The sequence below is a fragment of the Rhamphochromis sp. 'chilingali' genome, assembly GCF_963969265.1.
Source record: "Rhamphochromis sp. 'chilingali' genome assembly, chromosome: 9".
NCBI classification, from domain to species: Eukaryota; Metazoa; Chordata; class Actinopteri; order Cichliformes; family Cichlidae; genus Rhamphochromis; species Rhamphochromis sp. 'chilingali'.
Window position 1 is genome coordinate 14,078,522 of NC_137936.1, and position 26,515 is coordinate 14,105,036.

The 26,515-nt window shown below is 43.3% G+C and overlaps 1 protein-coding gene across 4 annotated transcripts in view; it reads right to left on the reverse strand.

The window, feature by feature from the left end:
- plxna1b (plexin A1b) overlaps positions 1-26,305 on the reverse strand; it is a 184,468-nt gene extending 158,163 nt beyond the window's left edge. For all 4 annotated transcript variants that reach the window (XM_080892383.1, XM_080892381.1, XM_080892382.1 and 1 more), the window contains exon 1: positions 26,182-26,305. The gene's annotated coding sequence lies outside the window, so the exon portion shown is untranslated. The remainder of the gene's footprint in view (positions 1-26,181) is intronic.
- Positions 26,306-26,515: the final 210 nt, after the last annotated feature.

The following is a 26,515-nucleotide window of genomic DNA, read 5'->3' on the forward strand; positions in this document are numbered from 1 at the left end:
TGCGCAGCTTGATGACATCATCAACATGCGCTATCTCAATAGAGCAGTATAGTCAAAATCTCTATCGTTGGCCAAATTTATATCGTTTCTATCGTATATCGTTTATATCACCCACCCCTAGCTTACAGCATTCAAACAAGCACAGAAGCTGATTTTAATGTTCCTTAAAGCTTCACCAGGACATGCATGTATATAGACATATGATATATATATCAAAAATAAATTAAAAAAAAAAAAAAGCACTTCCTGGGCTGTTGTGATTGGCGGGTAAATTTCAGATGTCAGTTGTTTTCTTATGTGGTTACATACTTTCACACACGTACCATTTTAAAGAAACAAACTTCAGTGAGATTCGATTATGAACAACTTACACTTGAAAGTCTAAACTGTTATGCGAGCTCCTGAAGCCACTGATTCTGATTAGTAACACCACGTCAGCTAAACTGTAATGCAGAGAGAATTTGCACAAGATTCCAAGTTGAATTCATCTCTTCACCCAGAAAAAAAACCCCCAAAAAACACACCATTCATTTGTGTGTATGATTATCTATACGAAAGGTGATTCACCACACTTTAAATATCAACTCTCACCAGTAATTTGTCATGCAACAGCCTTTATAAGTAATTTGTGAGCAGTCTGAGATGGCTGGTAGATGAACGCCACCATCTCTGGGTTCTGAATGGTTTATGAACCTTGTATCTGAATTGGCTCTTGAACGCAGGGTTGAGTGCCTCAGGCTGCCTTCCAAATATGCAGCCCTTGTCATTACAATAACATATGAAGAGCAGACAGCCTGGGTTTGTCTCCTCCTTTGTATCCACCCCTGTTTCCTTCATCCAATCATCCCTCAGCCTCTCTCCTTTTATTTCCTCATGCAGTTCTCATGCCTGGCCTATTCACCAGCTTTTTAGATGAGCACTACCAAAATACAAATTGCTTTAACACCAAATTTCAAAACACAAGCAAGGAAACCCAGTTCCTCCTCCCCGTTTCTTCTCTCAGGGGTGAAATTCCTTTCAGAAACAAAGGCCTTCATTTTAGCTGCAAAGATAGAATGAAACACTGCTGAACCCAGCATCAAAAAACCTGCCCACATTTCAAAAAGCAGCACACAGACACACAACCACACTGATGCAGCAGCAACAGATTAGCGGTTTTCTCTTAATCTCTCGACTGTGTTTGTGCGACTGGGTCTTTATTTCCATGACAAATCCTGCATTTATTTGTGTGTGTGTGTGTGTGTGTGTGTGTGTGTGTGTGTGTGTGTGTGTGTGTGTGTGTGTGTGTGTGTGTGTGTGTGTGAGCGAGAGAGCGAACGAAGGTGGGAGAGGTAGGCACTATGTAGGTCAGGCCAGAGTGTGCCTACTAAGAGTCAAAGTGAAACTGTAACAGTGAGGCTACAGTATTTCAGCACTAGCTCACTAAAGCAAACACACATTGAGCCTGTGCTATGTCTGAAGCATAAACCTAATACTGCTTCTGTTTGACATGGATTTAAAGCAACAATAATGAAGATGACATAAATTCATCATCAACAAAAAGCTACACAATATCACCATGTCTGCCATGGCAGGAAACTTTATAATTTACATTAAAATTGGCAATCAAAGTTTGCACACTTAGGAATGACAACTTGATTTTTACATATTTTAACTTATTTAGTACATCTACATATTTTCACCTTTTACCTCACAACATAAACAATTATAGTCCTTCCTAAACATTCATGGCTTAAAGCATAGGGTTTGAATTAAACTGAAGTCATAGCCAAAAGAACACGCACCCTCGTTTAGTATAATACACTTAAGGTTTTGCCACTAAACCTTGATTTGGTCAGGTACAACTGCATTTTAATTAGCACACGTGGTCATGTTGGCAAAAGTTGGATTGTCTCAGGCAAGTTGTCAAACAATAAAGTTATTTTTAATACAGTGAATCATGCATTACAGCTTCCGCACCAACAATGTGGTATACCTGCATTGACGTACAATGTGAAAATGTCTGACGAAAATAAAGATGGCTAATTGTTCACTGTAGTCATTTTATGGAGTGATCCGTTTCTCTCAGTGGCATCAAGAACAACGAGCTGTGAACAACTAAAGCTCATCAGCCATATCCAGTGACAGCTGACAAAAATCTCTGGTTGATTTTTTTCGAGGGGGCCTATACCAGAATAGCCACAGAGCTCAAAGAAAATTCATAATGACAGCCAAACACAACACAAGTCCTGTAATTTAAATGCTCAACTTGCAGTGTGTTTCAGCTTTCTAGGCTGGATGTGCAGGTGCTGATGTAATAAAACCACGGGTAAGGAACGGTTCAGTCAGTGAACTGGGTGAAATGGGACATAAGTGTACTAAACTGACGAAATGATAATGAATAGCATATAGCCACAACAGTATTTCACTTTTCACAAAACAAAACCGCAATGGAGTCTGGACTTTAGACGGGATCCTCTTAAAACAAAGCCTGCACATTCCTCCATGGCGCTGCTTATTTTCTGCCTGCTGAGGTCACCATAATAGAATGCAGACTGCTCTGCCCAAAGCAGCCCATTACCAAACAATGCTGTCCTCAATGGCAACGACTCTCTTCAATTTCTCTGCCTCACACCTTCTCTTTATGAGCTCGACTGACCTTTGACACACTGAGTGCTGGAGCAGGGCTGAGCTGAACTCCTTTGTAAAAACTTGCCGAGTGTTGATTGCTGTAAAAAAATGCATACCACTATAAATCTTGTTGTTAACGATCTGAGGACAGAGTGGGTGATAGTGGTGTAAGCGGCAGAAGAGAAGTCGCTTCAAGGAGAAAGGCATTAAAATAAAATCACTGTCTCCTTTTGTTTTACTGGTGTCATAAAAATAGCCTCCCCTTTTTGGACTTTCCACAGTAAGCACAAGCTAATACAAGGAAAGCAGCTAATCAACTACAAACTCATTTGTTCATAAGCATGATAACGTAGCTCACTGCCTTTTGCTCGTCTCCTATAAACTAATTTAATCCACCTTTGCCTCATCACACCTGTGGCACCCTTGGTTTTTGGTGATTACATGATATGATAACAAAAAATGTACATATCTGGATAAAGCTGTCAAAACCAAAGTCGTTTGTAATCTTCCGTTTTGAGATTACATCATAAAGAAACTGACACATGACCTTAGCGCTTCAAAGACTTGACAAAAGTCCAAACTAGCTCATATCTTATCAGCTGTGGATTTTTCTGGTGCCTCGTCACCTGCAATATGTTTTTATTGAAACAGACAGGCAAACTGACCATCTGCTCTGCATCTCCACTGAGCCATAACGACATCCAACGCATTCAAGTTTATACAAATAGATGGCTCTGCTTTGTCTTAATGGCAGCAGACAAGCAAGCATACGCAGTGTGTCTGGACTGGTTCAGTATTGACTCAAGACAGCATCCTTATCCATCTTTGTCCATTAAAGCCATACCGTTTCCGGATATATACTGTTGAGTACTATTAGTAACCATATTGTTGGCTGTGACCGCATGGCTATTTCTCTGCTCTTAATGCCTCAAGACAGGCGTGTGGCTTGTGTCACATGGTGTTCAGCCAATTTATGTCCTGTGATTGGTCACAAGGCAACAGAGTTAATGCAGATCTCAGCCTGGGGGGATGAAGATTTGATTCCTCAACAGCAGGGGGGAAAAAATTGTTGCATATTAATATATGATCTGGAAAGAAGTCCTCACGGTAGCATAAAGTTTTGCATGAAAATGAAGAGTGACTGGTCAAACTCATCACAGCCCAGAGGAAGACGTGCAACGGGATTCACAAAGACAGCGTCTTGTCCAGGAACTCGTTCATTTTGTTTGGCACCGCTACATCCGAATCATGTGAGGTTAGAGCTGGGCGATATGAGATTTTTTCATATCACGACATGTTTTTTTCATTTCAGGCGATAACGATATCTATCACGATATAAGCCAAATAACTATATTTGTAAGATTTAAATGTGCCGTTGCTCACAAGTAAAATGTGAAATAATCAGCAGCTTGTTTTTATTTAAATATTTATTTCCCATAATAAGTTCAACAGGGTAGATGTACTTAAGGAACATGAGACTTTTTCAGATAAATAAAGGCAAATATTGCAAACTACACAAAAGGCAGCCGCTAAAGCGTTTAAGTTTCAAAATAGAACAAATGAAACAGACCAAATTGTCAATTCCACTTAGAAACAAAATATTAATTCTAAAAATAAATCTTAGTTTGTTTTACAGAAGAACAGACAAAACTGACTAACTTTTGTCAATATCAAATAAACTGAGAACTAAAAGGAAATTCTCAATCTCTCCTTGTTGTATAGCTTAGCTTTTCAAACAGTTTTAACAGTTACTTTAGTCTGACAAAAGCCGAATGACGAATTAGCGCTTCCAGTCAGACACTGAGGCTACGTCCACGCGTACACGGGTATTTTTGAAAACGGAGATTTTCCGTTTTCGTTTTAAAAAATAATCCCGTCCACACATAAAGGCAGAAATGAAGGAAAACGCTGCTATGAACATGCCAAAGCAGCAGGTGGCGCTAGATTCCTAACCGTGCTGAAATGTTGGCCAATCAGAAGTCTAGAAGCCTCGGTGGGAAAAAGTAAACAAAGCTGGGGCATAGAAGCAGAACCGAGTCGTATGTGTGGAGGGACAGTAACTGTGTGTATATGTAAGCATTTAAACACTGTAGAGAGTAGAATTAACAGTAACAGTATTGTAGAAATTCATTTCACCGAAACAATAACGTGGCGCACAGTGTGACGCATGCACCAGTTTATTGTATTTCCAGACTTGCTTTCAGCACAATTTACAGTGCACGCTACTCTGTTTTTTGTCAGACTTGAAATAGCCGAAATACCTTCACACTACGGAACTTCTATGGCTCTTCCGTTCGACAATCTCTCCGGCGTTGGAACCATCATCTGTTTTCTCTTCGGTCACGCTCGGTTGATTTTTCTAGTCGGCACACTCATTTCCTCCATTACGCGCTGGCTCCATTACCCGCTGGCTGCTTCCCAAACAAACACACATGCGGCTTGGCACTTGTGCTGTACGTAACAAGTCACGCGACGTGACGCTGCGGCTGTGATTGGTTCGGCTCTGCGCTACTTAATTTGGATTGGCTGGCCTTTTTTTTTTGAGGACAAGAGCGGCGAGGTCTATCGCGATAGCTTAATTTCTCTATCGAGTAAAAGTTATATCGCGATACATATCGTTATCGTTCTATCGCCCAGCTCTATGTGAGGTTAATGCTAATTATCGTACGTTGCCCTATTGTGGAGCTGAAACAAAGGAAGAGCATCTACCCCAGCCATTTTTAGCCCAGGAGCGTAGTTTCATTCAAACCAGCAGACAGTGAGCATGTTTGGATAGAGGCCTGTGAGCTCGGGCGATTTCCTGTCTTGTCACCGATCATCAGCACATGCTGTATTCCTGGTGAAGCGCAACACACAGCATTGCATGCATCACTGCCTCACTATAGAGGCGGCGACAGAGACAGAGACGAAGGCTTGCATATGTACATGTGGGTATGTGTGACTAATAGCTTGCATACAAACAGAAGTAGGAACTCCAGCAGGTACAGTAATGAGATGTTTGAAGTTCCACTTTCTTCACTTAACCATCGCACCATATTTAATGATGTCATCTAACTAAAATTATGTGAAAAGAATGAGAGAGTGGGCCGGAGAAGAGAATGAACAAATACCTAATGATGGAGAAAAGAGGCTGAGTGAATAAAATGTGTAATCACCAGATCTGGAGACGAGAGGGGAAAAAAATGGTGGAAGTGAAAAGGTGTGGTGATGGAAATAAGAAACGCGGGAGAGATAGTGGAGTGAGATGAGTGAATTGGACGATACCTTTTCAGAGAGTTAGCGAGGTGGAACGAGGAGGAATGGAGGGAGATAAGAGGAGAGCAGTCTGTGCATGTTTAGCTAAAAGGGAATTTTTATCCTTAGCTTGTGGGCAACCGAGTAACTGTCACATAGCTACAGCCAACACCACTTCAACTTCAACTAAGTACTCCAAAACAATACTCCACGTTAGAACTTTCACAAGGATTCCACTTGCTTTTTCAGAGTTTTAATCAAGTGTTTCAATAGGTGAGTATAGGTTTCAAATAAGAGTAGCTCGTCATAATTAAATTCGTCGTAACTAAATTACCCAGTCAGCCTACACAGATATACACATTTCTTTTCTTTTTACCCACCTGTGTGCAGCTTCTCCTTAATAAAGAAAATTTCACCCTAATTTTCACACATTGTTCTGATGCTAACAATGTAAACATCTAACAACAAATTTTCTCAGCTTAAGGGGGAAGCAAATATATTAAATATTAATACTCAAGGCTAAGACTTTGAGCATTACAGTCTCAGTGGAATTACAGCCTTTACTCCAACATTTCCATTTCATAACTGAGCATTATGAGAGAAGACTGGTTTTTCTTGGAGTCATTCCAAATGGAAAAGCTGGACCTACCGGGCAGTCCAGAACGACAAGTAACATCAGCCATTGTATGTCAGTCCCAGGGCAGAGAAAGGGGGGGCGGCTGGGAGGTTCAATACAAGACAATATACACAGCAACCTCAAACGCACGTTCATTAGGTCATATTACAGAGACTGTCTTTCAACTTGGCAGACAGCTAAATTAATAAAGCTGCTGCTAGTGTAAACTGAGTGTGAGTGCATAGTTTGTGGGTGTCCGACAGTCTTTGTGTGTCTTTAAGTTTACATTTGTCATTCCCGTGTCTAAATGCAGTGAGTGACAGCAAGGCCGGTGAGGGACAGAAAGCCAAAACTGTGTCCAAAGGGCTTGTCAGTATCGTTATAGCAACGGAACCTAGGACGAGGTAGTGCTATGGGGGAGAGGAGGAGGAAAGTGTGGAGGAGGATAAGAACAGAGATGGAGAGAAAGAAAAACAGAGGGAGATGTGTTGGAAAGAGAGAAATTTGAGCGCAGAGGAAAAGAGATAAGGAGAGACTGGTGGGAGCGGGGGAAGATGAGAGGAAGAGTGATGAGTGAGAGGAATGCTAGAGACAAAGAGGCAAGGAGAGCAAGGAAGACAGGAGAGAAGAGGGACTAAATATATAAGTGTCTTGCTCAACATAACACTGAGCTAGATATGAATAATCTAAGGTGCGACAGTGACTTGTAGAAAGACGGGATGCTACAGGTCTAAAGCCTCTTTCACACGCACAGAAAAAAAAGAAAAAAAAAAGATCTCATAACAGATCCCCACACAGTGTTCCCTAAAGAGAAAATTATAAAATTGGCAATTTTAGTCTCAGGTTCGAATACCACAATACATGATAGATGCAGCCTCATTGGGGGGACAATCACAGAAGACGAGAAATCCTCAGCTCCCTCTGGCTTTGAATGTGTTTAAATGTTATTTTCCACAGTCTAATTAAGTCACCCCTCTGTTTATATTGCAACCCTGCATACTGAATAAATACCATGCCGCCTCTACTCCTCCACCGCCTCTCCTGCATTCTCAGCCAGGCACTTCGCTGTTGTGTACGAGTAGATCACACCAGTACCGGCCAGGCAAATGACCGGCCATGTTCCATGGGCCCACAGGGACCAACTGCCAGTCATAACTTTCCAATCCCGCACTTATTTCAGCCACTCAAAGCAGACTGAAAATATGGCAGAGGCGTTATTTGATTGCCGTTATTCTACACTGTTTGGGAATTTATGCAAGCTAGGTCTCTCCTTTTCAAAGTGAAGTAGATGGCACTGGTAATGAAGCAAGAAATGTTGGGATATTTGCCATAGTGGAAAATATATATGCAAAAAGGATGGAGTGCAGACATGGAGTCTTTTAGTGTCAACAATTTATGGCAGGAAAGGACAAATGGGCATGCTAGCAGTAATAAAGTGCCAAAGTAGGGCTGTATTTAACAGACTGAAATCTTACCTACTTTTCAACTGCTATCAGGAAAAATGAAAAACAAATCTGCATAACTGCCACCATATATCGACCGACCAATCCACTACTCGACCTGGAGACTACGGCACTAAAGCAAAATAAAGCTACATTTCAACAGGCTTTTTAAATATTAACAGCTTTTTTCCATCTGTTCTCTCCAGCAAAGCAGCTGAGATCAAGCTTTATCTCAAGTCCAGTGTCTGAAAAGACTTGATACAAGCAACCTCTTGTTCTCTTGACTTTAAACAGGGCAAAATTAGCTCCTCAAAGCTCTGGAATTAAACCACAACCTAATTTGTCTTTGGTACAAGTGGGCCTTGACCCGCTATTTGACAAACACTGTTTGATAATGGGATTCAGCACTAAGCCGGTCTCCGTCGCCACACTCCAATCCACTTTCCTCTCCAGGTCAGCGGACCCTTTCCTTGATGTGCTGAAGGATGGCTAGTATGATGTGTTATAGCTTGTTAAAACTCATGCGATTTCACAAGGGGGAAAGGTTAACGGTTACACAACGACAAGAACCTGCCACCAGAGCGGTGCTCATGACCTCAACCCACAATACCCAAGCAGAGAGGAGGAGAGAGTCATCAGAAGATCCCCGCTTCTCTCCCGTGTGAATATCAAGTCTCAACCCCCCCATGCTTCATTTGAATTTCAACGCATTCCTTAAACTCACACACAGACACACAAACGTCAGGTTTACAGCTCAACTGTCCACGAGAAAGCACATTTTCTATGAGAAGTGATGCATGAACTGTGAATGTGTGAGAGGTGTCTCACCATATGCCCTGACCTTTCCAAGGAGAGGAACAGAGTGAATGTAATTCTCCAGGCTGTGTTTGTATGAAGCACAAGGCAGCAATTATTAAAGCCTAATGAATAACTGGGACAAAACAAAGTACCGGCACACTCGAGCCATTTCTGCTCACCCGAAAGGCTACATTAGCATCTTAAATGCAAATCAAAATCTTACTCAAAATACAGACAACTTACTTTTGGGGGGGTGGGGGAGTTAAAACAAGATTATTCCTGCCTGAAGAACCAAGGAGTACGCAAACAAAAACCATAACAGTTTTCACTTAGGTGGTTATTTATCCCTGCAAAGAAAAAAAATAGCACAAACTTTTGGGTGCTGTGTAGTTTTGAGGACTAGTCAGTGGTTTGTTGCTTTTGCAAAGGGCATGTAGGAGGTTTAAATCTCAGTCCAGCAGTCTTTATTTTGATCTGATAACTGGGTAGTCACACAAATCAGTCTGTCACTAAAGAAGGGATATTGTGCAGCTGCATATGGGGCTTAACAACTACACTGGAACATGATGCTTCTCTGTAAGCTGATTCACTGAAAAAGGAGGAGAAGGGATAAAAAAAAAAAATGAAGTAAAAGACATTGACAGATTATGTAGAGTGACCACAACTGCTTTGACCACCACCAATACACTCTTAAAAGCCGTACTGTCAAATGACAGAATTCCTGAAAAGCCTCAACTGGGGCTACATGCTGTGAGCATTTATTTTACAAGCTGCTGGCTGAGCACACAACCAAATCTCTCGCTTCACATTGGATTTTAAAGTCATCCATCAATGTATGGACTATGGTGGTTGTGTGTGAATAAATGTTGATTGCTGGCGATGCTTGAGGTGTTCATCCAGCAAGCATGGCTCTGCATGGCCCAGATCCTGCCTGAGAGGAAGCAATGCCACTAATGTGGGTCATTGTTATGCTGGGCTGTGGCTTAAGATTCTCCAAGAACAGATATGAATGCGAGTGCAGTGAGCGTAAAACGGGGAGGGGGGGTTCCAGCTGTGTGTGCTTCCTGCACCAAGCTAAGCTGCTCTTTACTCTCTCTCTCATATGGTCTTGATTAGCAGGCCAGTGGCTGTGGTAGCTGGCTGGCAAAGTTATTCCAGCTATGCATTTGTACTGGGGTGGGTCCTCTGGGAGAAATATGTCAGTCTGATCCACAGCTTAGATGAGACCTTCTGTGTCACTTCATATCATGAATTTGACAGGACACATGAGGAAGAGGGAGGGTGAAGGTATTTGAGAACATGGACAGGGAGAGTGCAGCGTCTATAGTGCTATGCAGTCCAGTCTTTTTAACTGCAGTATAACAGATTCTCTGTTTAAGTGTGCCTTTTGTCTCCTGTGGTTGTTTAAGTACAGACACGTATTGAAGCAGTAAATACACACAGCATACACACACACTTGGCTGTCTCTTGACAGGCATAAACCTCAGCAAGGACACTAGTGAAACAAGATTCTACACCCATCTCTCAAAATGTGCACTGAGCAGTTACAGCTACTGAGCTCCCACAACATTGGAAATGGGGGAAATATAGATTTTCCTGACAGTCTGAGACTCTTTAGGCTCTCAAAGCACACCTACTCTTCTGCACTTGTGATCTCTGAGACGCATTACTAAGAAAGAATTTGAGTTTTCCTCTGATGACTGTTTTTCTGAAGCAGCTCCCTTGTGTACCAACATGAGTTGAATGAATCGTTTAAAAAGACTTTAGAGACAAGCACGTGGCGAAACAATATCATGCACATAACCACATTGTCTGCTGAGCAAATACAGCATTAAGTATTCTCTGTGCAGCGCTTCCTGTTCCACCTGCAATATCACAAAGGAGGAACGCACGCTGCTAAGAGGACATGCAGACATCACTGCAGCTGATGTACAGAGTAAACACGTACTGAAACCCACCACACACATACACACGCACACAGATGTGGGGCTGGGGCTTCACCACAGTGGCGCCGGGGCAGGGCAGGCGGCAGCAGCAGCTACTAATTAAGAGTGGTTGGCTGAACAGCTATAGTTAGGGCTAGAGCTGGAGGGCTGAGGAGAATAGGGCGACAGGTCTGACACTGTGCCTGAGTGAGTCTGCGTGTGTGTGTGTGTCTGTTACTAGCAACCCTGGGGCTATAGGGTAGGGCCCCAGTTCAGCTCTTGCTGACTCAGATTCAACACTGTCTGGCTACAGTGCTACTAATATAGCTAGAAGGGAGGAAGCACAATTTGCTCTTTCCCTTCCTCTACAACTTTTTCCCACTACTGTTTACTTTTTTCTTGTGCTTAGTGCATATTTTAGATTTACTTCCTCTTTTTATTTCGTCATTAAATCTGCCAGCCACTGTATCATTTCTCTCTTTCACTTTTACACACAGTCTTTGTGCTTCAGTACGTTTTATTAGCAGTTTATATGTTCGCATATCAAAGGTGGAGATTATAGTGGGGATTAAAACAAGAGATACATTTGCTGTAAAAAGGTGAGAAATTTCCTAGACAGTGAAATAATCTTCCTGTCTGCTTTTGTTCACACTTTTAAAAACTAGAAATTCTTGCTCTCCCGATTCAAACTTGTTGGGCAACACTGTGACTAACAGCACCACAGACTCAATTCATCATGTCCTAAAATCTAAACAAAAACAAGAGATCTGTCAGCAGGTCTGAGATATACCCTTTGTGGCACAATACACTCTCTGCAAAGTGCAGGCATTTAATCAAATATGTGACCAAGGCTGATTTATCAGTCACTTCTAGCAAAACAAAAAAAACCCCAAAGTGCCATAATGTGTCCTAAAAAACATGAACATATTTCAGTTGCTGTCAGTAAAGTGGTTTGTGCAAAAGCAACTCATTATACGGGAATAACAGGTGACTATATTAACAAACATTTAAAAAAAAGAACTTGTGGCAGTATAATAGGCTTGGGCCTGGGCCTTGGTTATTTAGCAGGCCAGCTAATCCTATTGTTGATGTCTCTAGAGCACAAGTGGTTAAGCTTGATGTGAAATCCTTCCTTTTGTCTCTTTGTGTGTAATTCACAGTCACCAAAATAAATAAGCCTAAAATAACACATTTAAGCACAGGCCTGTTTTTAAAGTCAAGTATCTCTCTCACGAATACCGTTATCAAATGCTGGGGTGTGAAGATCACATCAAACAAACTGAACATGGACGAGCATTAAACCAAGGTTACCGACTGGACTGACTTCATTTAGCTCGTGCTGCCAATTTACTGCATTCCAAGCATTTCTGAATTACCAGGAATAGAAAGTCACATTCTTGACATTTGGATGCTTTCATGTGGATGTTAATGGCGTAAATTCAGCAATGTCCCATTTTTAGTCACAGGGCCCTGCACTGCACTTCACCTTTTATTTATTTATTTATTTCTAGGGATTGCAGCTTGGAGTGTGTACACACAAATACACACTCACTTACTCCTTTGTGTTTGCAGTCTAAACAGAGTGTTATGGGAGAGTGTGTCAGGTTATTGTTTGTCTGTTCCTCTCTGTGTTCCTAAATGTTTACCGCTACAGAACAATGGACTAAGGTGGGAAAACCTGAACATGGAAGGTCTTTCTGTTCTGTCTGTGTGCGTAAGCATGCATTTTTTCCATTTTAGCATTGTAATTTTGTAACAATCTGGCCTCCTGCCTGGGTTCCAGCACACATCCCTTTACATATACCAAGCACTGAATGTCTAACATTAGGTACAAGGGCACAACACACACCTCAAACTATTCTTGTGTCATTATGTAGGAACTGCAACCAGAAATAAGCTAGTGTACGGGACAACTTTCTAGCTTCAGATATTTAGAGACTTGTGGACACATGGAAACCGCAGCAGAAAGCCAATTCACTAAAAACATGAAGCATATGTGTACCACTGAAAATCCTTTAAGCACAAAAAACTCTGGTAAGCATAGTTCAGTTTTTTTTTTTAGCTGAATAAAGTCTGTGGATGTACAAAAATGCATCTACATAGACTGGGACAGGCAAAAAAAAAAAAACATGAGGACAGAGGTAAAAAGAGAATGACCTGAACCTATAGGCTATAAATTCAGCCAGCGCGACACAGAAACCTCTGCGTGTGCGTGTGTGTGTGTGGGGAGTGGGGGGGGGGTAAGTGACATCTGGGCTGCTAGCCAGCCAGCAGTTGGGCTAGATGTCTCATACCGGCTTACCACTGAGGCTAACACTGATATGGCTACCATGGCCAGTGGTTTCAGCCCTAATTGAACAACAAAAGAAAATCTAAGCCTTAAATTAAAGCATAGCATAGTGAGAATTTCTTCATCTTCCTGTGGCATTAAGTCTGTGTAACTAATGCCAGTGAGACTTTACCTATTCATAAAGATTTCCCATATTCTGCTTCTTTGAAAAAACAAATATCAAATGTAGCTAGTATCATATGATATAAGGAGACGGTTGACCATTTAAAAAATGGAAATAAGGAGTGTGCTCAAAAACAGCGCATGTTATTATGTGAAAATGCAGTGTATATTTTCATTAAGAGATCTCGACACAGAGACAGACAGCAAGAGAACAGAGAGGCCTGCGCTGTGCCCATCCTCACTCTGGCCCTGTGCCAGGCCTGCTCCAGCAGAGGAAAAGAAAGAAAGGGAGGCTGTTGGGAGCGTGTGTGTGTGTGTGTGTGTGTGTGTGTGTGTGTGTGTGTGTGTGTGTGTGTGTGTGTGTGTGTGTGTGTGAGTGAGAGAGAGAGAGAGGGGGCAAACATTCCCCTGGCAGGATCCCCGGGTCCCGACGGAGGGCAGGGTTCAGCCTCTGAAGGAGAGGCTGCGTGCCCGGCAGTCAATTAGCGGCTTGCATTTACACAACAAATGGAGCTCCTACAGTTTCTCTAGCCCCTCACACACATCCACACACACCACTCATGAGTGTATCCACTCAGCGCTCATCAGCACACGCCAACGCAAGGTCATAGAGAAGGGAAGGGAGGGAGAGGGAGAGAGAGAGTGTGTAAAGGAGAGAAAAAGAGGGAGAGAAAGAGAGAGAAAGAGAGAGAGCAAGAGGCCACCTATCTGCTGGAGTGGTACTCCACAAATACTATTGGCTATATCAGAAACACAAGCAGAGACACGGTGAGCACGGAGTAACAAAATCCCTGCAGCCCAACATTGCAGCTGCGATGCAGATGTGAAAACTTGTCCCCAAACCTTCTCTGTCCTTAAGAGATTCCACAGAAGACAAAGAAAAGGAAGCTCTAAATCACAGCTGAGTGGCCAATGGACAGACTCCAGCTTTTTCAAATGAAATTACTTTCTGCATCTGCCCATTTGGTGTCACACTAAATTTAGGATCTTTTTCAAACAGCGGTTTAAGACGAAGCAACCAACCACTGCTTTCAACCTTGGGCTCCAGAAAATTATCACTTCGATCAACCATTTTCTGACATTTTACGCACTGTGATTAATCGATTCTTGATTTGAGTACTGGAGTGTCGAGAGCGCTGCTTCATCAGCCTCTCATCAGACATTCTAGTGCTAATGCAAGCGAAGAACTCAAATTTGATTTATACTTGGCAATTCGCCTTGTGGATTCCCTACATTGAATTCATTCTTAGGTCTATAGATGCTAATCTTATATATCTGGGATCTGGTTCCATAAATTTGAACAAGTGAATCTGCCCTCATTAAACAAAGTGCGATGAAGCTCTGAAAGAATTGCATTGGTGGAATACTGTGTTTTAGTATGGTATTCTGACATGCTGAAACATCTTTAATCCCTTGCATTGACATACGTTACTGACTTACATGGCCCAAACCACAGCTGTTCTTATCTGTGTCGCATGACACAGTCACATTTCTGCAGAAGCATATGTCACGTGCAGGTTGCGCCATAGTTTTGTACATTCACCACCAAAGCATGATTTAAAGAGTCATGTCAACACTTCTCATTGTTTTCTCTTTACATTCTTTCTCTCTGACAACTTGCGTGTCGAGTGAGCAGAGATCATCCTATTACTGCATATTTTTGCAGCTTTGCAAAGAACTAGAAAAAGAACCGGGGCCGCTGTAGCTCTCATTTGTGTCTTTGCAGCACTGAGTTGTGCAGTGTTTGGAAACTTTCAAAGCAGAAGCAGACAGCATCATGCATCAGAGCACACAAACTGAACCAAAAACAAAAATTTACTTAGCAGGTTGTTAATTTAACTGCAGTGGAAGCAGCCAAATATCAGCTCTGTATAATTAGACACATAATAAAGTTAATGTGAGCCTACTGACCAGCTCAGCAGTCCTCAACTCACTGGAAACAAAAAATTAAATAACAGTGACAGACACAAGTGCACACACTGAAGGGAGACAAGCATTAAAACAGGGCAGGAGTGACTGACGTCCCTTTGAAACATTTAGCTTCACCGGACACCTTGTGGAAAATTGTCATGTCAGGATGACATGAGAACAGAAGCTGAAGTCAATACTCTTGATTCAATAAAGTTGATCAGGCAATACCCCTGTCAGGACCAGGGGAAATTCCTTTCAATCTTTCTTTGTGAATCCACTGTGAACACAAACACACACAATATTCTTGCGCTGGGCAGGCAAAAGGTTACACTACAGGAAGAGGCTTACTGTACTTTAACAACATGAAATTTAATACTGTTAAACTCCTAAAAGAAAAAATATGTTTAGCTTTAATGTATCTTATGTGGACAGCAATGATGGATGTTTACAATAAATGGTGAAACATGAATTAACTGTGCATATCAGTACCTGTACCATGAACTTGATACCGGGGCAGTTGAGGGCGTGAGTGTGGAAACGAGGCTTAAAGACCGGACACAATCAACACTTCTGTCTGTCTTCACTTCCCCTGCTCCTCCCAACCATCTGTCACTCTCACCCATGGACATTCAGGTGAGAACTGCCTCGTCTTCAAACTGTGTATCTGTGTGAAACGGGTACGCTCTGTAGCAAGAGTGGAAGCCGTTAATTGGAGGAAAACAGGGGTCTCCTCTGCTGTTTGGCGTGTACGCGACTCTCCAAACAGACAGGTCGGCTTGCCATTGCGGCATCTTTTTGCCTATCTGCCCTCTACCTACTCCATTCACTAATCTCCTGTCTATAACATCAATCTATCAGGGACAATTATTAGTGAAATGAGACCAGAGGTAAGTGGATGAGAGCTGGCCTGTGGCATACAGCAATCAAACCCCAGCCCATCTCTCTCTGTAGCTCTCTCGTTCTTCCTCTCACCCCCCCTTTCTCTCTCCCTCCAGCTGTGCTCTGAATAGGCCTTTAAATCACCCGGCCTAGGCCCTTTGATTGGTTGACCTCTCTGCATGATTAAACAGCCATTTTCATCACGTCCTCCATAGAAGAGTGACAGAAAGAGAAAGAGGGAGAGAGATGGAGAGACAGACGCCGATAAGGGAGGTGAGCGAGCCCAACCAAATGGGATTTTACCACACTGATGATGACAGACATCTGGATCACACGGGGTGGGGGGCGGGCTGATACTCTACACAGTGATGGCTGGTGTGAATAGCACCTGAAAGTTTAACATATGGCTCCGCTGAATATAGCTGGCAAATTCAGCGGATGACGTGACAGACGTAATAATGTCTATATGACAATAAACTGCCACAATCACCTTTAAACAAAAAAAAGAAAATCGAACATGACACTTTCTAAATACAAAATTTTCTTCATTTAAAAGAGTCAGTTTAACGCTCGTCTGAAAGGACCATAATATAATGCGTGAGATAAGATATCAGACGGTCATAGTTACCACTGCTGTGCACAGTGTCCACAATGATTTACTAAAAGCACTGTTCTAACAGTGGGAGAGTTTAATTTCCTCCTCTTCCCTGAAAACAAACCCTTTCGTCCGATAAAGTCACCACCCCCTCATAACATCTGTTTGGCTTCCGAATAGAAAAAAGAAGAGAAAAAAAAAGCCGCAAAGCCAGTGTGGCGGGGTGGCACAAGCAACAGCAGCTGTTCCAGTGCTGTGTTCAGACTTTAATTAAAGTTTGAATCAGCTCCTCTCTATTTTTTGTCATCCTTCTTTCCCACCACTCTCTTCTCTTCCTTGCCCTGCTTTGAATACAAAAGCTGCTCACTGCAGCAATATTATTTAGTATTTTTCGGTGCGAGCTGTCTTGTTGCTGTTCCGAGTTAGTTAGCGCTGCCAAGTTCCCTCCCTTATTCCTCGGCTGTCTTATTCTTTTCCCTCAGCTCTTTCTGGCCGAGGTGCAGGCTCTGGCGTCGTTTTGTTCAGATTCTTAATATCCCGCCCTTTCACAAATCTAAACACTTTTATGTTGATGCAGCTACAAGCAGACTGGGAGATGGGTTACTTTTGAAAATGTGTCTGTGCTGTGGCCAAGTTTCACTGCGGCAGTGATTGTTGAGGGGAGAATGAGGTGTGTCTAACTGAAAAAAAAGAAAGAAAGAAAAACTAAAAACAGCTTGTTCCTTAAAATGTCTTCATGAGATGTGTGCCAGTGACTAAAAGATGCTCCAACTTGATGATAACTTGGGTTTGGAAAAAGCTACAAATTTCAGACATGTCCATTTTAAATGTAACCACTGGTTTTGGTTATTGGTCATTCCATTGTTTTTGAGCTAACATTTGGTATTGCCTGAAGTGCCAGTTAGACAAATACGATTTGTCATGTGTCAGAGGACACGCAGAGTACGTCTGCAAGTGCACCAGAGGCCATGTCAAGCTGATCCCGAGAACCAAACAAGGTCACACTCTGAAAACAATGAAGAGCTGAGCTGATCAACCAGAACAGCCGCATTCCTTCACATGCAATGGAAACCAAGGAAATCTTGGTAAGGCAGAGGGAGGACAGTCTCGAGAGAAAAGACTGAGTGAAAGGAAGCAACTCCTCCCAGCTCAAGCACATCACCAGGCACAAGCTCCACACCCCATTTCATTTGAAACGGAATGGTATCGCTGATGCATTCCTTCGTGTTTGCTGGCTGTTTCGTCACATGCTCTGCCTCATTATCCAGCCTAGAAAATCTAGAAGCTGAAAAAAAACAGACTCACTGAAGCAAAGATGTTCCTTGCTACTCTACGCCTCTTTATGTGGGGCCAGGCAAGCTGCTGACCAATGCAACAACTGCTGGAAGAAGAGGTCAGAGGTGACCAAGCGCAACTGAAGACATCATGGGATAGCAATGTGTGGCTCACATCCAGACCCATCTATATGCCCCTCCCCATAATGCAGTAGCAGACCAGAGGTTCACCCCAGAATGGGCAAAAAGCAACAACAGAGCACTGGCAATAAAACCTCCATGGCTCTACTCCACCTTCAAAGTACAGATCATTGTAACATTTGACCTCTCTTTTCCCACCCCTCCTCAAAGTTTGGAGCCCTGCTCCTCCTCCTGCTCTTCTTCTATTTCTGGCTACAACCTGCACCCCACCCCCTTCCTGGCGGTCCGCCATTGTCTGGCCTGGAGCACTTATTCCCAGTGTGCCCCTGTCGGTTTGCTTTTTCTCTGCAGGTGGTCGAGGACAGAGAGACAACTTAAAAGAACCCCCAGGATTTGTGCCGTTATTACATGGAGGCAACACAGGTCTGCTAAAAGAATTGGACTGAGCAGTCACCAGTGTTCTGCACACCATGCTGTCTGTGGTTTTCTCCTTAACAAGGTATGTAAGGTAGAAAAGAGAGGGGAATGAGATTTTATAGTCCTCAAGCACATGGTTCCACTGACAGAAGAGAAGCAAAACAAAGTATTTCTGCAGCATCCCGAAAACTTTCCTCTGAAGCTGTGAAATGCTAGGAACGTGATCTAAGGTGCACAGTGTGCATCAAGCTTCGAGTACAGTATAGTTCAAAAGTGAAAAATACTATGCAAAAGAAAAATATGAAAACAACATTTTTCCACTGAGTGAGCTCATAAAATACACGTGTCTCATATCTGCATAACTCTGCAGCAGGTGAGCGTCGTATTACGGGGTAACCGTAGTCCCTGTGAAATCAGAAAAGTCCCATGTACATGTGTCTATAGTCGACATGCTATGCAGTGGCACAATCCCAACATACAATAGAGGCCAGACTCAGTGGGCTACTCATCACTTCTCCCTCTTTAACCCTTTGTGAAGGGTACAAAGAAAGCTGACAAAGAGGCTGTGGAAATAAAAAAGGAGTGAAGAAGGAGGAGGTGTAGGATATTCTATGCTGCTTCTTCACCATTTTAAGAGGAGTTTCAGGCTACATTTTCTATGTGACAAGTCAACTTCACCATAAGCACAGGGACATGAATATCGGGAAACCATTTCTTAGACAGACACATAACATTGTGATTAGGCGTGTGGAGTAAGTGGCCTGGTTTCAACTACAAACAGGGCTATTTACTGTAAAAGGTTTGCACTTTTATTTATGTTCCAGTTTTCTTTTAAAAATAATTTCAGTGGTTCTTTTGGAGTGCTGTTTTAACAGAAATCATTTTTCATCTGGGCTAGAGTTTCAAGAGAAGCAATACTGCTTTTAACCATAGCTTAAAAAATTGAGCTTGTCCCAAAACCTGACAGGTCCCACTTGGCCCTGTTTTAGAAAATTGGCTACTGGGAGTTAAACGTGGAGAGGTGAGAAGCTGGGAAGCGCTCCAAAGTGATTTAGGCTAAAGCTACTCAAAACCTACCCTTCTTTTTGCAGCTGAAGTGGGATAGCATAGCGGATTTAAGAAGGCTAACTGCTTTTTCTGTTATGTTGAAAGAGCAAAATGTTTTTTTCTTTTTTTCTCTGTCCCCATGATTGACTGGTTTTCTGCAAAGAGTCTGCCCTCTCCAAACACACACACAGACAAACACACACACACACACACACACCAAGCTAGCCAAAAGCACCAGCCGACATCTAATGAGTGCCAAGCACTCAGGGGAAAAAATTACTGGTAAACAAAATGAATAAATGAGCACTTATCTCCATCTGGTAAACACACATGCAGGTGCTGACATCAGAGTGTATGGTTTATGAGGCATAGCATGCGTGTCTGTGTGTGTCACACAAACCTGAACCTGAACGCAACTAAGGGACTAGAGAGAGGGTACATTTACCTGTGTCCTACATGGATATGCACACATTTCTTCAATGCCCACCGCTGCCTCGGGGGCACAGTCACCAAACTGCTGACCTCTGTGGAATGAGTTGTCCTTCCTTCCGCTAACATGGAGGTTACTGCTAGTCCCAACACAGACACAATAAAGAGCCCAGACAGGCATCTAGCTGATTTACAGGCTAGCCCACAGCCATGTGGCTCTTTTCAAAAGCCTTCCTTCTATTAGGTCTTATTTACATGGCTGGGGAGTACAGACCATTTGAATTATTTAAGATTCCCCTTGGTAAACACAACAGAAACCAGGAGGGGTGTGTGTGTTAAGCAAGTAGAAGGATGCAAGACAGCAATAACGACACAGCAGATACTATGACTGAGATGGATGAAAAAGAAGTACGCAATTATGAGTTACTGCACCATTACATTAATCAAAACATTCAATAACTACATGCCAGTGAAAACTCTTCACCATTTCATCTCCTTTACAACAGTGGAGAGTTACCTTACATTAAACCAGAGGTCTTTTCACTTTCACGTGCACAAATATGTTAAGATACAGTGTGCACATCAACGGTGTGCTGCTTATCTCAATGCAAATACATGCACAGGCACACACCCACAGTGCACTGCCTCCTCTCTCACACAGTGGTTCTCATTAACAAGCCAAACATGCCTGAAGAGGCAGACAGACTCTAGTGAGCACAGTAAACAACCAGTAGGCTCCCTCATCTAAACTGAGACTATCTCAGCATCCGCAAGACACAATTTCTGCTACTTATACTGACAGGCTCCAGATAGAAGCCATTCAAAGGTTAGAATTTTGCCCTATAAACTAGGGAAATTGGTTGTTCCTGCTAAGAGTAAATTTAGGAAGGCAGACACTAGGGGTATGTGGGATACCCTCTATGTCTGTGACTTAATTCTCAGTTCTAACATACTGTTCATAAAAGAAAAAGAAAAAAATTTGAGATTCACATTAAGTAACAATAACTATGATTCTAGGAAGCCTCACTTCACAGATGCTAATCCAGGAAAATATTAAGTGCAACTCAACCTGTCAGATGCACACCTCATCAATAAAATTATTAAACAATATAGATGACATGAGATGAGATTACAGGAAGGAATGATGATTTCCAGATCAATACCAGACTCGCTCTCTTTTTATAAGCGAAAAAGCAACAAGAGAAACCTTTTTTCTTTTCCTTTTTTTGGTCCGTCTGCAACAATCAGACCCAAGCTGCCCGTCTGAGTCAGTGTCTGATGGGGGAAGACAGACTGCTGACAAGAGCATTAGCCTGCCAGGTAGGAAGCCTCATATGCTGAGGTTGTGCCCACTAGCTGCAGGTGTAGTGGGATTCTAGACAAGGCCACTAGGTCAGAAGTGGAACGAGCTTAATTCTGCATCGCTGGGACCTTCGGAATGACTGTAACTCAATCCAAGTAGTGACATGCTGGGGGTCGAGGGTCAAATACAGCCAATGACACTGGTTCGCTTTGGTTGGGATGAGTCTTTCCCACAAATGAAATGAGGGATTGTCAATTTGACTTTCTTTGAAAATAAACTCATCGCAGTATTGTCCTCGAGAAATGTGAGTATGCACATAACAGTGAACGACAAAATTTCTTCTTGCCCTACTTAAGTCAGTCTTGTCCCTCTGCCTTGCATTGTAAGCAAACCAACCAACAAATCTTTGAACAATAAAGGGAGCCATGTAAACTCTGTTCCCCAACATGCAGCACAGACTAACACTGGAGCTTCTTTCAATTTGCAGCCAGATTAGCAGGAGTGGTTTTGATACTGTCAGAACGGCAGAGATTTTTCTATTCCGAGTTGTCTTGAGTGAGTGGCCTTTTCAGTGCCTGCTTCAAAAAGCATCCCTGTACCCGAGCAGCTGTCACTTTCAGCAGGCACTGAGGAAGACGGAAGCGGGGGAGGGGTCCTTTGAAGAAACGGTTAAAAGTGAGCGATAAAAATAAACTGGGAGAGAGGAGAAAATTAATTATACATAACAGACAGTTCACTTGGATGAGCACGGCGGAGAAACTAAAGCTGCCTTCCTCAAAGAAAGAAAAAAGCCATTTTCAGACTGCAGACATTTCTGCTCTGCTCACAGTGGTCATATTGAATCAGCTATACTATAGTAAGGCATGCAACAAGGATTTTGGGTTTTTAATGGTCAGAGCATCAAACAGTACAGCCTGAGCCCTCATTTAAATTCCACAACCACTCACTTTATGCATCCTTTCTAGTTCAGCCAGTTTCCCCGAGACCAAAATAAAGCTGTCACACCTGATCACCCCCCTCCCACACCCCCCCTTTTTTTTTTGCAAAAACTTTGATGAAGCTTGCAGATAGCTCAGTCTACCTTTAAATTTGCCTCTGATTGGCACTGATGAGGGTTTATGCTGCCGGCTCACCTGCAAACTCACCTCTTGATATGATTCGTAATGCACCAGCACTTTGTAGTTCAACACCGCCCACTGACTCTCAATCCCAGCTTCTTATTTGGGCCAAATGGAGGTCATTCCTATTTGAGCAGTCAGTCAAGACAGGCCCGCCAGGTATTGGCGAGTGAATTTATTTCATATTAAGGCTTGTCGGCTGGATAGGTGTTAGCACCATGAGAGCTGTGAGTGTGTGTGTGTGTGTGTGTGCACAGCATGGCCTTCGGGTAGAGCCCTACTGCTGGACCCTCTTTCGTGCTTTTTAATATTGCTGTTGCTGAGTGGCTCCTCACCTCAGGGCATCACAGAAACCCTGGAGAGCCTAAGTAAAATACTGATGGAAAGACAGGAAGGGAAAGGCTCAGAAAGAGATATAGGGAGGTGACCGACGGAGAGGCTGGGCAGGACGTGACGGAAGCAAAGAAGGAAGAAAAGATCAAGACGTGCAACGAAATAAATAAATAAATAAATAAATAAACACTAGTTTAACAGAACCCAGCAGGCAACATACCTCTCTGCCTAACCTCTTTAGCAAGACTGACACAAATGAAAACTCATGTAATAAAAACATGCCATCTCCACCGGCTGTGATATGAAAGCAGATATTGCATTACAACATCGCTGAGCCAAAAAAGCCCTCAGTCACACATGGGGGGGGTGGGGCAGAGTTAACACTACTGTGTACGTGACACTCTCTGACATAACCACTGTTTCAGTTCAAGAGGGGATCCCGTTTCAGTTAGTAGTAAACGCTTCTTCACTGAGCCAAAGGGGCATCAATGGACAGGCACTGGCAAACAATGAAGACTAGCCATCTCGTAAATGAAACATAGTGAGGAGCCAGTTGTGAAACAGACAGAGAAGCCTGGCCTGGCCTGCTAGTCCAGTCTCTCTCTAGGAGGAGGAAGAAAAGGGAGACCAGAGGAGAGGAGAATCGGCATGCAACCTGACAAGGTGTAACTTTGCTGGAGAAGAGGGAAAGTGTTCGATTTGGGGGGTGTCGGTGGCAAGAACGGACTAGGAAAGGAAGTCTGAGTGGCAGCATGAGGCTGGAGCCAGGAAGAGCAGCAGAAAAGTGGAGGCAGAGAGTAGGAAATGCCTAAAAGTTGAGGATGTTACACTGGTCAAACATTGAGGAACACCGGAAAAGGACCTGGATTCTGCAGTGTAGCAACACACAGACTACAAAACTGTGAGTGCAAACACAGTGCATATATCTTCCCACTGCATGAAAGCCATGAATCATAGTGCAGCATACCCTCAAGAATACAGTTACACTGTGAAAGTCCTTTCCCATATATAAACAATTTCCTTAACCCAGTGAAGTAGTTTTTCACTCCAGCTGAGAAAGTCCCATGTGTGTCTGCAGGAATTTATTTCAAATCCTTGTTTTTATTTCCTTTTCTAAAATCCTCTATCAATATAAGCAGTAAAGCAAAAATATATCAAGCTCAGTCTTACAGCATGCCAAGATGCAATTCAGTCCTCACTTTAGCGCAACCCCTCTGCTTCGTCATCCATCTACAATCTAATTAGACCTTAAATATGCCGCTCACTGAAACGTCCGGAGCAATGCGACGTGGGGGGAGCCACACAAAGGCCGGACCAGAGGGGTGCAAAGAGCACATGTCAGCTCGAATTCCAAAGTTTGGACATCACAGATTTACTCTTCACAGCGGCAAACGGCAGCAGGCAGACTGGACAGGGCAGACTTTGAAAATTCACGACACTGCTGCTCTATTGTGGGGCAGATCTGTATCATAATTAGGGAAGATTGAGGGAAATTGCTTGTAATTTTCTGGCTGGGTTGCCAGCTTTCATGTTAATGCCGTACAAGATGACATTTGGACTAGTGGGACTTTTTGAAACAACAAAGAAACAATCACGTAGGTGAGATCCTCCCATTTCTCATAGATTAGGGTCAAAACAGGCAGTTGTTTGGGCATGTCTAAACATGCACATGTGTAATCATGAGCATATTATTATATCCATAATCACTTGAAGATTTTTTTTGTCACTAGGAGAACTACACTGAGCTTTTTGTCATTTCAAGCCCCGTCGCTGCTAAATAAGAAAAAGGTCATTGTTTGCACACAAAAAAAGTCAATGATGCCTTTGGTTCCTCTCTGTCAGTCACACGCTGGTGTGAATAATGCCAGTTTTGATTTTGACATGTTCAGTATGCTTGTGTTGTGCAGCTGGTGAGATGTCCCTGGTCCTGTGGTTAAGTGATTTAAAGCCTTGTGTCTAGGCACCACCTCTTAAACAAACACTCATGTCATGGTTGAAATCCCACAGTATTTACATGTGAATGCATGTCATTTCATTGAACTGTCAATAACAAACTGTTGCTTCCCCTATCTCAGGCCAAACAGGGTCACACCACCTCTAATACAGAATTATGCCATCATCACACACAAACCGCCTCTGTCTATTCCAGGGGGTGCCACATGTAGTAAAATCGTCCGACGGGTGCCACGATGTGCAGATGATACACCCACGCGCAAATATTTAAGGAACACAGATGTGACTTTTCTCATTAACCCCCAGTCTTGCACCCCACCACCCCGAAAAAAGGTTCAAATTATCTCTAAGCCTTTACTCATCTAATATGATTCATGAATGCATGTTTAAAACGGGCTCCAAATGAATTCATGCTGCGTGCGGGGGTCGGGGTGGGTAGACTAATTTGGTTAACCAGGATTTGATTAAAAAATAGAACTGAGGAGAATCCGATAGAGCAATGAGAGCATTTTCAATAGCTGACAACCGATGCGCACTCAAACACACCCACAGACAGCCCTCACCACTCCATCCCTGCTCAGAAGAGAGGAATTCAATTGCCGTCGAATAACAAAGCTCGCAAATTGCCACAAACTGGTTTGCAGATTAATGGCCCAATCACATCACGCCGACATACAATTTCTAATTATTTTAAAGCTAATACGGGAATCGCTTTATTTATTTGTTTATTTTTTAGAAGGGTGGGGGGGGGGGGGGGGGGTACTACCTTGTTCCCTAGAGAAATCTAACACAACTCCTCCCTTAGGTCCATTTATTAAAGCCGGGGCAGTCAAACATAAAAAAAACAATAAATAAATAACATTAAAAAAATAATAATAAAACGTTTAAGGCCAGGCAGACTCTTCAGACTCCCCCCGATTATTTACCCAGGCGACAGTGAGTGTCAGCTCCTTGAATACCTGTAATTATGTATGGTGGTGGCATTCCTCCTCCGAGGCAATGCAACCGCCCGGCGCACTCTGAGCCAGATTAGGCTGCGAGCTGGTCCGCGTTAGCCCGGTGCCGGTAGTTTGCTTCCCCCCCTCCTCCTTTTCCCATTCTCCCAAAAACTCTTATTTTTAATTCAACAGCCGTGCTTCAAGCAGAGAAAAACTCAACACACTGCACCAAAACCCGCGGATACTTAAAAAAAAAACCCCGCAACCATCCCCTTTTTTCTCTCAAAGCACCAGGTGTTCAGCGCGAGGCAATAGAGTAATAGAGTTAGCTAAAGCGGCGCGCGAGCTCAAAATATCCGCAGTTTTAACAGTTTGTGTGTGTCTGTGTGTGCGCTTCTGTGTTTCCAATCCGGCTGGTGGTCACACCGGGGCGCACATTCAACACAGCGCAACACAGAAACGCAAGTCTACACACACCAGCGCACACCTAAATAAGTAGATATCTCTCTACAGGTCCTCCGTCCGCACGGCTTTCCACGGCTGCCTTTGGTCGGAGCCACAAGCCTCCACCTTTCTCCCCGGCAAACTCGTGGAGAAACCACACAGCGCGAGCTGGGAAGACGTTGGGGAAAAGAGACGAAACACAACCCCAAACTCACCACACGGTGTCAATACAGAAGGGGGGGAATGTAAGCGCAATATTTCCACCAAAAACTGCTCCTTCCACGCGAAAAGAGCCCTGCTCCAGAGTTTTCGCGGTACTTACAGGTTCAAGTGATCCTTGGGGTAGATATCCTCGCCATGGTTTTAAATTCCAAAACTTGTGGACATTTCCACACTGGTCACAGAGCGGGTCTGCTCTCTCTCCGGCGGCTCCCTGCGTGTGAATGGAGCGGAGAGGAGAGGAATGCAGCTCCGGCTCCAGGAGTAGGAGGGAGGGAGAGAGGGAGGGAGGGAGGGAGGGAGGGAGGAGGCGCTCTGCCGCCGCTGTCCCTGCTGATGCTGCAGTACCCAAACAAACCCATAGAGGGCTTCCACTGCTTTATAATGTGAAGGCTGGGGAGACCTTTACATTACATTCATAATTTGGCCAAGCTTAG